General features: G+C 41.6%; 1 protein-coding gene and 1 long non-coding RNA gene across 5 annotated transcripts in view; one reads left to right on the plus strand and one right to left on the minus strand.

Annotated features, from left to right (window-relative positions):
* LOC138503309 (interferon alpha-inducible protein 27-like protein 2A) overlaps nt 1–12,077 on the minus strand; it is a 182,857-nt gene that overhangs the window by 141,425 nt on the left and 29,355 nt on the right. The window lies entirely within an intron of this gene.
* LOC138503310 (uncharacterized) overlaps nt 1–12,077 on the plus strand; it is a 112,987-nt gene that overhangs the window by 73,216 nt on the left and 27,694 nt on the right. The gene's annotated exons all lie outside the window — the stretch shown is intronic.

The raw sequence follows: 12,077 nt of genomic DNA on the forward strand, positions 1-12,077 counted from the left end.
AAAAGTGTGAGTTGTTATGGTGAGGGTGGAGGATGTGGACTGAGATAGCAGGAGGAGGAAGGACAGTGGAGCAGAGCGTGGAAGGGAATTACAAGCAGCTTGTGAGGGCGAGTTATTGGTTTGTGAGACCAAGTGGCACTTAAGTGTGAGGGGGTGTATTGTGAGTAAAGGTGAATGAATGAAGCAAATTGTGAGTGGAAGTATGTGAGGCTAAGTGACAAGGTTATTGAGAGCGGAAGTAGGATTCCAGAGAAAGTGGGGTGGAGAGTAGTTGGGTGAAGGGTAGCAGGAGTGGAGTGTAGGGCTAGAGAAGGTGTTGGAGTGGAGAATAGTGGGCATGGAGAGTAATGGGAGCAGAGTAGTTGTGGGAGTGAAGAGGAGTAGACGTGAGACGTAATAACATCAAGGGGACAAAGAGAGAGAATGGGAAGTAGAAGAGTAGAAGGAGAAAGCAAGGTCAGAACATCAGGGAAAGGGGTGCAAAAGCATGAGAGAGGTAAGATCGAGTGAGTGTTGGGTGGTTGGAAAGCACCAGTTCACGCTATTTTGTATGTGTGACATCAGTTTTGGAAGCACCTATAAGACCTTGGAAGAAGTAAGAGAGAAAGCCAGTTGGCATTAGACCCTCAACTGTAGCCAGCAGCATTCTAGATATTAGGGTTCTAGTGACCATTGTGGGGATTAGGGAAGTATGGGCTAAAGCGGAGGGAGACCCAGGGAAGACAGAGAGAGGAATGGCCCTAAGTTGTACCCCCCTTTATTTTCTTAAATCCTTGAAATATCTTAGAGAGTTGGCGTGTTCTTGAGGCCACTGGTGACAAAGACCATCACAATTCTGGCCTGCAGCACTCCATATTGTTCCAGTACAGAGAACACACAAAACGTCTATCAGTGCATCCAAATCCTGTCATACGGGACCCCGTGCTATTCTAGCCGGGAGAATACACCCAAACTCACAGGACACTTCAATCCAGCATCTTATTGTTCCAGCACTGAAACAAACACAACTTTGCCAATTTACTCAAATTGCTGACCTAGAGCAGCTCTACTATTCCAGTGATGGGAGGGTATAGCTCTGCTGATCCACCTCCAGTCTGTCATGCAAGCCATGATATTTTATGAGTTAAGAGAGCCGCATTCATAGCTCCACAAAGGGAACTGCCATTCTGCCCTGCACCACCTCTGCTATAAACACACCTCTGTAATGCCCCTCAATCCTGCCATTCAGTTCCTGTGCAATTTCTGTGATGTAAGATACTGAAGTCTTTATTCACAACTCTATGCACCTTTCTTAAAATCGTTTCTCTCCATCTGTTTAGGAGATGTTAAACACTGGCTCACAGCTCGACAATATGGTTTCCCTGGCTCGTTTAGTCGTTTCTGGGTTATTCATGGAAGGAATCTCCACACTATGCTGTTATAAGCATGTTACTTAATCTTCATTGAAGGTGAGCCGTGTTGTGCAGGTTTCAGGTAAACAAACAGCTGGTGAGAGTCTTATTAGGGGTTTGAGGTTGTGACCCTACCAGTTAGGGTCACTGGCAACGTTCGGAGTCACGCAAATCCTCTCGATGCCAAATACAGTTGCCTTTGAATCGGTATATGCACAACCAGGAGTCCATTTCTCATAGGAATTAATGAAAGAGAACATCCCGCTTTGCACTGGCTGAGTGGACTATAGCCCTGATGTAGCAGTACACCCATTTATTTCAATGGGGCTCAATTGCATTGGATGCTTGCTGTAGGAAATTTTCCACAGTTCCCAAACATTAACTGCCAAAACTTTGGAAGTTAGACAAGTCAAAGGTCACCAGGGGTAGCACTGGCATCCATTTATTCAGAGTGATCCGTCTTCCTGCACTGTCATTTACAGAACAGGCAATGCCACATCCTAAAAGGTGCTACGGTGACATTAGTTGCAAAGGGGGCAAAAGGGGTAGGAAGGGACATAGTAGGGACAGGGATGGGGTAGAGATGCAGAAACAGATGATGGCAGCCAACGAGAGCCAGTAAATGAGATGAAGTAGGGGTAGAGGGAACAAATGGGAGGGAGGAGTGTTGGGGATCTCCCTTTAAAAGAGAATAAGCAGAGAGGTTGGGTGGTAAACAGGGCCCCCCTTTGAGCTAAAGAATGGGGGTGTGGGGACAGCGCAAGTGCCAAACAAGGGAAATCTTGCACAGTAACTGCGGCACATCAGCACCAATCTATTGGCTCTCTCTAGTCTCTTGAGACGTCTGGTGATCACAAACACTGGCAGAGCCTCACCATCAGATTAGTCACGCCACGTTGCAGTAGCAGATCTTCCTCATGAGTTACTGTTATCTTCTCATGCTTTGGGACAAGAGTTAGTCAGTTATGGTGCAGGCTCCAGGGTTAAATAAGAAAAAGCATTGAATCCAGAGGGTGCATCCTTCAAACATTTTGGCAGCCATCTAATCACTAATGGTCGCCACATTAAAACTTTGCAGACTACTTCCCAGGGTTTCACTCAATATGCGGATATCCCTCCAGGATCCCAGGCATCATTCAGGTATCTAAACAATCTGATCTTGGCTCCTCTGCCCTCACTGTTCCGATGCAGCCTGAAGCTGTGACTATACATGGCAACATCAGGGGCACCCCGTAGAGCACTCCTCAGGGTACAGCAAGTTGAAACTCTCTTATGCGAATTCAGGTAAATCTTCAAACAGCAAGATGAGAACACAGCTCTAACCATGCATGGTGACTTAACACTGAGGGTATGTCGTCTTTGGGATACCATAACCAGGAGGGACATTAGAGTTGCGTCTTGGGTAAGGCCATGGATGTGGGCTTTTCTGATCAGAACTTTTTTCCAAAACATACTCTCCAGTTTTGGCCAAATTCCTCGATTAATGTTGAGAATTCCTTCTCCACCCTAAGTTAAGCAGGGTATCACCTTTTGTTGATAAAAACTTCTTAGGGGTAACATTGTACATTTTCCATACCTAGAATGTAGTATGGTCCCTTGAGCTGTCAGTGATGAGAGACTTTCTTTACCAGTTCGGCTGCCAATGGCTTCTCTGACCAAGCAGTGTTAAACTGGATTCCAAGATATTTGATCGAGTCTACTGATTCAAGCACTTTCCCTCCGAGCTTCCATTGAAATCTTGTTTTTTTTTCCCTCTTGTTTTTCCGATTTCTAGAATCCTTGTTTTGTCGCTGTTCATTTTTAGGTCATTTTTTTCCATGTATTCGTGAATTTTGTTCAGGCTCTTTTGTAGACCATTCTCTGTTTAGTCCATCACTACCAAATCGTCTGCACAGACCACTGCCGTTATTTTATTGTTGTTTAATATTGGGGGGGGGGGTTTCAGGTTGTCATCCTTTGTCATTGCCGGTAAATCTGCCATATACAACTTGAAAATGGTGGCCGCAAGTGGGCAGCCCTGTTTCATTCCCTTGTTTGAGTCTATTTCTTTTGATAGGTTTCATTCTTTAATCAACAACACCTTAATTCTTGTTTTCTTATCAAAGGCCATGATCATCAATAACAAGTCCACCGGGCAATTCCATTTGTACAGTTTATCACAGTTTTCTTCTATTCACACTGTCAAATGCTTCTTAAAATCAATAAATGCGATGAACAGCCTGGTTTTTGCTCTTATTACTTCTAGTTTAACCAATGAGAGTATGAATACATTCAACTTTGTTCCTGTAAACTTGGTAAACCCTGTTTGTCTTGGGTCAACGATCTTTGTTTTTTGGGCCAAGTTGATAGTTGTTCTTGTAGATAAGACGCTAAGATTTTTACGGGACGTCTAATAAGGCAATTGGCCTATCATTCGCAGGCTCTGTTCTGGGACCCTTTTTGTAGATTGGAATTATTATTTCCAGTGTCCATGTTGTTGGTAATTTTTTTGTTACTGCAATGTGGTCATAAAGTTTCAGTAGGAATCCTGCCCATTCTTTTGGGTTACTTTTTAGAATTACTTTTGACATTTTGTCAAGGCCTGCAGTTTTTAATTTTTTTTATTCCATTGTAAATTTCGGCTTCTGTAAGATCATTTATCCAACATATTCCTTCCCAAATGTTTTCTTCTTCTTGGGCTGGATGGTTTGTACCAAAAACTTTGGAGAAATGTTACATTTTGTTTCCGGGATTACATTGTTTAGCCAACTTTGTTGGTTAAGCGTTAGGTCGTTAATAATGTCCCAAGTTTCTTTAGTGGTTTTATCCTTCAGTGCAAGTAGCATACGCTCGCCCTGCTCTTGAGCTCTTTTTTTCTTGAAGCTTATCACCCAGTTCTTATATTGTTGTTTCAGGTGTCTAACTTCTGTTTTCCCTTCGCCGTTTGTTTCGTCTCTTATAGTTCTGTTCAACTTCTTTACTTCTCTCCGAAAAACCTTTCTTTTTTGTACCAGTAACTTGCTGTATTGGTGTTTGGGAAGTAGAAGTGGTTGTTTCATACCAGTTTTGATTTTTCGATTTTCAGCTAATAATGGTTAGTAATCCTCCATCTGATTGCTAGCCCTTGTACCTTTGAGGAATTTTTATTTTAATTGTTCCACATCTTGTCTCCGGAATCTTAATCGATTACAGATAGTTTATTTCAAATCTGGCGAACATTATTGATTCAGGTTTTTTGATTTTCCCTTCCCATTTTATTTGTATGGGTTTATGATCACTGTAAGAAGTTTCAAGTACGTTTAACAGTTGGACATTATATAAATGAGACCTTGATATGTATATATAGTCTATAGTAGACATATAGGTGCCGTTTGTCCAGGTCTTTTTTCCCCAGAATATCTCCTGGTGTTTGACCATTTAATAAAGAGATTTTGTGATTTCATTAGATTCAACCAGAGTTGTTCCTTTGATGACATACGATGTGTGTTTGTCCCCATCATTTGTTTTCAGAATTCCTTGTTGTGTCAGGCATTTGATGTTTAAGTCTCCACAGACCACTATCATTGGATTGGTCAAGGTGTTTTGTGCCTTCTCTATGATATCTCCTATGCAGTTTAGAAAATCAGATCTTTGGATTTTCAATGCATTCCAATAGAAGTTTAAAATTAGTATATTCTTTATTTCGTCTTTTTCAGTGTCAAATGTTTTTAAGAGAGACCATTCAGTGTACCGGTTTGGATTTCCACTATTAATTACTTCAAGATTGCTATTGTTTTTGATCATCATCAGTAAGCCCGCTAAGGTCTACCATTCCGGCCTTTTCCCGCTGCATTGATTCTAGTGTCATATCTATCACATACTGGACATTTCTGCAGCCAAGTCTCCTGGAGACAAATTATTTCCGCTTTTTTAAACGTCAAGTTTTTGATTGAAGAGATGTTTAAATCCTCTTGTATTCCATGTTATCAAGACGTTAAACCAGGGTTTAATTTTCTTTCCATCCTATTGGCTAGTGTCTCCCGATAAGGTCTTTTCTATCCATGCCCAGTTTTTTTCAGTTTCCTCATTTTCTCTGTCTGACCTTTTTCGTTCTTGTTGTGAATGTCTTTCATTTGCAAATGTTATTTTCAACTGTGTTGTACTGTCTAAGGTTCTCTTTGAGAATTCTTCTGATCTTTTTTTATTCTCACCTGTATTTTCACCCTTTCTTGGTTTACTTTTCCTCGACTCATGCAAGTCATATCCCTTTCGTCGAAAGTGTCTTTTCTTCTCCTCTACATCAACCAATGTTTTATTTCTTTTTAAGTGTAGTACTACTTTGTCTACACGGTCCTCATCCATATATTCCACGATTGCGATGTCATCTGAGCGTATATGTCGCAGCCCCTTGACCGAGTGCATTACCTTCATAACATTGGCTCGGTTTAGATTCACTACATTCCTGTCTTCACTGATGTTTTCTAGCACCAGTTTAGGGCATACTCTCCCGTTTGGGTTCGTCACCTTGTTGAATTTTTGAAGCTCCACTTTTGCGATAGAATGCGCTTCTGGTTTTCTGGGGTTCCACGCCTTCCTTTCATTTGCTTCTTCTTCATTCTTATCTTCGTTTCGGCAAATCTTCTCTCTGACGAACCGCTTCCCATTGGCTTCGTTTTTCTGACAATGTTAGAAAAGACGCTGATAGAGTACATTTCGTCAATGTCACCCTTCGCTTTTCCCTTTGGGAGCTTTCTTTCTGGACTTTCTCATTTCCTTGTTCGTCCTCCTGTCTTTTTTCTCCAATTTCCACACTTTTTTCCTTTTCAAGCACTGTCACAGAATCTACTTGAGGATTTTAATTTGCTTCGATGTAATATGAAATATCATCTATTAAGTCGTGATCACTTATTTCTTCCACTGTTAGTAGTTTGTCAACTGATGAGATCATCCAGTGATCGTGATCAGTTGCTCGTTCTGTCTGTTCTATTTTTCGTTCCGTTATCTTTTGTGGTAGAACCTTACATTTCTCTTTTTCTTTAATTGTTCTTGGGGGCGTAGAGATGTTTCTGAGGAATGCTCTAGAAACTCTGGCCTGTGTTTTCCGCACCATTTTCATATTTTTCCACTTTCCATTTTCATTGTTTCTATGATTGTCTGTGTTGTTTTTCCTTGATTCATTTTTACTATTTCTTTACCCTTTTCAACTTCCAAAGTTTTGGATTTGTTAAAGATTTCAAAGTCAGACCCCTTTGGTGCTTCCTTTCTTTGGTTTCCACCAACATTTTCATTTGATATCTTGGTGGATTGAATTGAAGACTTTGCTTCACTAAGCTTAGTCAGCAACACTGAGTCTTTGATGTTACTCATACTTTGCTTTGCTTCTTTTAGTTTATTCGATTGATAGAGTCTACATTCTGTAATGTGTGACCTTTTGTTTGCGACCATGAGTTGCATCTTTCATTCTTGTCTATTTGTTTACCTATCCATTTTGAGGATTCTAACAGGGCGTCCATCATCACTCCCTTGTCACTATTTTCACCACCTGCGAGATCACCAAGTCTTCTTTGCCACACAGCTGATGTTTCTGCTTCATGGTTCAGTCTTTTCTCAATTTGATTTATAAATGATTTGAAGTAAATCAATTATGAGTGTATTAGAGCCAACAGGGTTGTATTGTCTTTCACACTCTTATTTATTGACTCGTAGAGTTTTGTAAAGGGTGCCATTGATATCGTCTTCGCCGCCGTTACATTATTGTGAATCTGAACTCCTGCCGCTAATGAGAGGTGCTTGTTGTTACTCCTTTGTTCTCTTTGTTCATCTGTACGTCCTTTATTGGTGTTCGCCTGTTCATTTAGATGTTTATCATGTAGAATATTTCTCTCTTGGTTTCCTTCCGCTGTTTCCCCCAAATCAAGCCCTGTCAGGATTTTCCGATGTCTTTGATCTTCCTCCAAAGACACTAGGCCGGACATATGGCTGTTCTCCTTTTCCACCTTGTCATTTTCATAGTTGTTTACATAGCTATTTTCTTGTATTCGCTTTTTCTCTTTGTTAGCCGTTGCTGGGCCTTCCTTGTTTTTCATTTCTGGTTTGTCTGCGTGGCCCGGTAACTCGTGTCTTTCTTCTCACAACGTCAAATGCTGTTTATTTACATCATTAACATGCCCTCTTTTGCTACATTCTGTTTGTGCACTTGTGTTTTGCTCTTGACAAGCTATTGTGGAAATTGGCCTGCTACAATTTGACTTTCTTCTTGGCAAATTTATCGCTTCCATTGATTTGATAAAAGAGTTGGACCTACGGAATAAGTTTATCTCCTCGAAAAACAACCTTTCACTCAATTTGGAGAGATGTGTTGCAATTCGGCTCAGACGTTGTACCACTGTGGCTGGGGTAGACATTTTAACTCTTGCATGTCTACCGGGTACTCCATTTATGTGCGCAGCAGTGGGCACCTCGTTTTGTTCAAAAGAGCTATTCAGTGTTTGAAGAATGACATTGTTCCATGTTTTGTTTCTTGCATCTTGCGTTTAAGCTGCTAGGTTTTGATTTACCAATTCTTTGCCCCTTACTTCCTCCATTCATTTAGATTCATCTCTTACCGAGTCGATATAACGACTACACTTTTTAAATCGGTGAGAAGACTTGCAGGTCATTCGAGTTGTGACTGATGTCAGGGCCCCCTGTCTCCATCAGACTTTTTTGTCCTAGCTTTCCCACTTCTAAGTCTGCTTCCAACATTTCGGCATTGGTTAGGTCTGCCGAGAAGGTCATTCTTTCCTCATTCATTAGGGACCCCCTAATTCTTTTCTCGCTTATCTTTAAGTCAAGCTCTACATTGCGAGTGGTGTTTGTGTCCGTTGTTAACACCTGCTCAGTCACTCCTTTCACTGCTTCCATAAGTCTTTCCTTTGTTGTAAGTTGTTCTGTGCTGTTCTCACTAATGCTGTTTCTTTCCTGATTTTCAATGGATGAGTTTCCTTTTTCGTTGACTTGTTTCTTTTCCTTAATGTTTTCCGTTGTGTCAAGTTCTGCAAGTACCACATCCACTGACTTAGTACTTTTGGTAACTTCAGAATTGTCTGTGTCTTCTGTGTCTTTGTTCAGTTCCGTTTGTTCATCTATTGCTGGCTTCTTTTCTATGTCCATCACGTCTACTTTATTTTTATTAGGGCCTCCTTCTCTTGTGCACTTTTCCCCTAATGTCATTACATCTCTGTCTCCGTCTATTTCTTTCTGCCGCGGACCTGATGATGTCGCTTTTTCACCTTTTTTCTTTTGCGGTCTCTCGCCTGTCTTCCCATCTTGTGATTTTGATTTAAGACTGGTTTTTGGTCTCCCTGTGTTCTGGTCATCTTTAGTGGCCATTGTTAACAGTCGTTTGTTTTGCGAGTTCGCCTTCTTTAAAGTTTTGTATCTTCTAATCTTCCTTTTTTTAGCGAGTTGTTTCCTTTGCGTCGAGTGAATTTTCAATTGAATTTTCCTAGCATACGTTGATTGTTTGAGGGTTGCAGTTTTCGTTCATTTGTAAAGGGCTCAAAGGGTCACGCCCCGCAATCGCCCTTACGTGACTGCCATAAACTGATTGAATTGCGATATGCAAGCAGGCAGCAGTCCAAATAGGAAATCTCGTGAGTATCTAGTTCATATGCATTCCGGGATCAAAGGGAAAATGCCCCACAGTCGCCCTTGCGCACAGCTTGTACCGCCTTATGTTTGACGTCCGCGATGGATCTCCTGCAGTGAATTGCTAAACAAAACTGTGCAGTAAAGGCTCCTGGCGGCGGATAACCACCCTCCTCTCCCACCGCGATAGCTTACTGCCTTACTGCCTTGTTTTGAGGTTTTAGTGTTTACACCGCTTTAGTGTTCTCCATTAAATAAGTGTACAATGTAGCATTGCGGTGGTAGTGGCAATAGCGGTGCAGTCGTATGATGAATTTCCAAGATTTGCAAGAAATCCTTGCAGGGTAGCGGCAAAATCCCCCTCACACTCACGCCATGCCACGCCACTTGAAAATAAAGGTTATAAAAGTTCTTTACCACTGTCCGGCGTTCACTTTTTTATTTGTGTTTTAAAATTCACAGTGCAATACTCTGTGAGTTAGCTGAATTCCACTCAGGAACTACAAATTCCACTCAGGAACTACGTCTTGCAGTTGACGTGGGCGGGTGGGTCCCTCATCCTAGTATGGCAGCCGGACTGCCAGACTGCTTCTCCACTCGCTGACGCCGTGACTCGCTCAGCGAGAAAGCCAGTGTATTTCAGTGCAAAAGCACCTCCTTCAGAGCACAACCACTGTAAACAGTCTCAGTGACTTCCAGACTGCTGCTCCACTCACTGACTCTGTCAATTTACTGTAAAGAAAGAGCAAGTGGAGCATGGGAGCCACACGCAGGACAATGGCGCCATATGGCGTAGCCGTTTGAACAATCTGGGTCTCTATTGCTCGAATGGGGTGGTTGAGGGAAATAATGGGTGTTGCCCGACTTGGTCTCGGTGTAATCAGAGCTCAATATTGGACTATGTTTTAGTTGATTATTTTCTAATGGCAAAGTGTAACAACTTTGAGATTGTCCCGAATGGATGGAGCGACCACGGTATGCTGCAATGTTGTTTTGTACGTGAACAACTGTGTGAACTGGCATATTTCAAAGAAAGTGTGTTGTCAAATGTAGCTAGAAATAGAATTGTGTGGAATCCTAGAACGATTGAACTAGTGAACAATGAAATAGGGGCTGTGGTGTCATCTACTAGTCATAACTGTAAATTGTTAACTTTCACACTTGACAATTTTAACAGCTTTTTTTTTTAACAGCTTTTTTGAGTGAATCTATCAACAGCTTACCGGGGCGTAAGAACTCCCTCAAAAACAAAAGGCTCCAGCTTATAAAAAAAGAAAATCTCACAAGTTTAAATGGGCCCTGGTTAGGCAGAAAAGAGATATGAGGGCTGAGATCAGAGCCATTAATAAGAGGAAATGTTACACGACGGAGGACGTGGAAAAAATGAAAAAGATAAATATAATGATTGGGCGAAAAACCACAGAGCTTTGATGTTGCAAGCTGATGCAGAGGAAATGCTCGAGCACTTGCAACAGAAAAACTCCCGAGCATGTTGGGCACTGATGAATAACCAGTCCAGGGTTGAAGTGGACCAAGTTATGAATGCAGTGATTGAATCTGATTGGGTGAAGCATTTCCAAGAACTATATGCAAACCAATCTTCTGTGGTTGAGGGTAGGAAGGAGAAGAATGGAGTAGTAACTAACTTGGTGGGTACAATTACCTTTGACACGAGTGATGTGTACAGAGTGATAATGAGAGCTAGTAATTCGAGAGCTCCTGGACCCAGTATGACCTATAATCGTCTATTTAAGGGGGCCCCGACAGAGTGGGACAGAATTCTGAAGATTTTATTTGACGACATATTGGAGTCAGTCACTCTCCCAGATACTTGGCAAACAGAGTTCATTATTCCTATATATTGATTGATTGGTTGGTTATATATAACACCCTTTTAATACCCAGAGGTTTCTAAGCATGGACCCGGGGATCAAACCTGTGTAGCTCTGGGTCGTTTTGCTTCCAAGACGAGCACGTTGCCGCTGAGCTATCCTCCCTAGATAAGATAAGAGCGGAAGTAGGTTGGAAGCCAAAAACTATTGTCCCATATCAATTCTTGATTCTGATAGCAAAATCTTTGCCTCCCTTATATTGACCCATTTGTAATCATGAGCATATGGCAAGTGTTTGATTAGAAAATATCAAACGGGGTTCCGTAAGCTACACAGAACTAATTTGAATTGTTTTCTTTTAAGCTGCTAAACGGATCTTGTAGTAAAAGGGAAGTATGACACAATCCATCAGGCAAGCATTGATTGGTCTTACACCTTTGATGCAGTGTCTAGGACGAAATTATGGGAAACGTTGTAGAAGTGGGGGATTCTGCCTGGTTCGTTAAAATGGATTATTATGCTACATGATGGTTCCAATGTAAGGGTCAGGTTAAATAATGAAGGTGCATTACCTGGAAAAATCGCCACTTATAACGGTCTTGGCCAGGGGTGCATATTGGCTGCCTGCTTATTCAATTTATATGTGGCTGATGCAGGCACCTTTTTGGAAGATGCGGCTTTTGTTACTCCAAAGTTAGAGGATCTGTCGGTGAATTGGTTGGCATACGCCGACGATTTTATACCGATTGATTCTACAGGAAAGGGGTTGTAGAGTTTGCTGACTGCTTCCGAAGTGTATGCCAAATTGAACTGTTTTAGGACTAACCCTAGGAAGACTAGGGTCCTGTCATTTACTAAAAGGAAGAGGAGAGCTGCCATGCGTTGGTTCTTAAATGATACTATCTTAACAAAGATAGATTCAATGGTGTACTTGGGGTTTCTGAACTGTTAGGCGGAAACCTGTGTAGTTCCCTCTGGGACCACTGCAAAAGATTTAGGACTACAGGTGTTTGGCAGTAAACCCACTTGGTAGCAGTCTGTACCACACAGATTCACTTGGTAGCTGTGGCTGAGCAGTCAGACTTCCCTCATGAAGAGTTAGGCAGTATGTGGAGTATACAAAATAGGGCAATTCACACAGTAGAACAAGCAAAGACGGAACAAGGCTTCGGTACAAAGATATATAGTTATTTATTTATAAAAACACATCTATGGAAAACACTCGGGCACTAATACGGCAAACAACTTCAATCACAATTACTTTCAG

Source organism: Ambystoma mexicanum, chromosome 11 (genome assembly GCF_040938575.1).
Source record: "Ambystoma mexicanum isolate Mex_15411 chromosome 11, UKY_AmexF1_1, whole genome shotgun sequence".
In the NCBI taxonomy this organism is placed as follows: Eukaryota; Metazoa; Chordata; class Amphibia; order Caudata; family Ambystomatidae; genus Ambystoma; species Ambystoma mexicanum.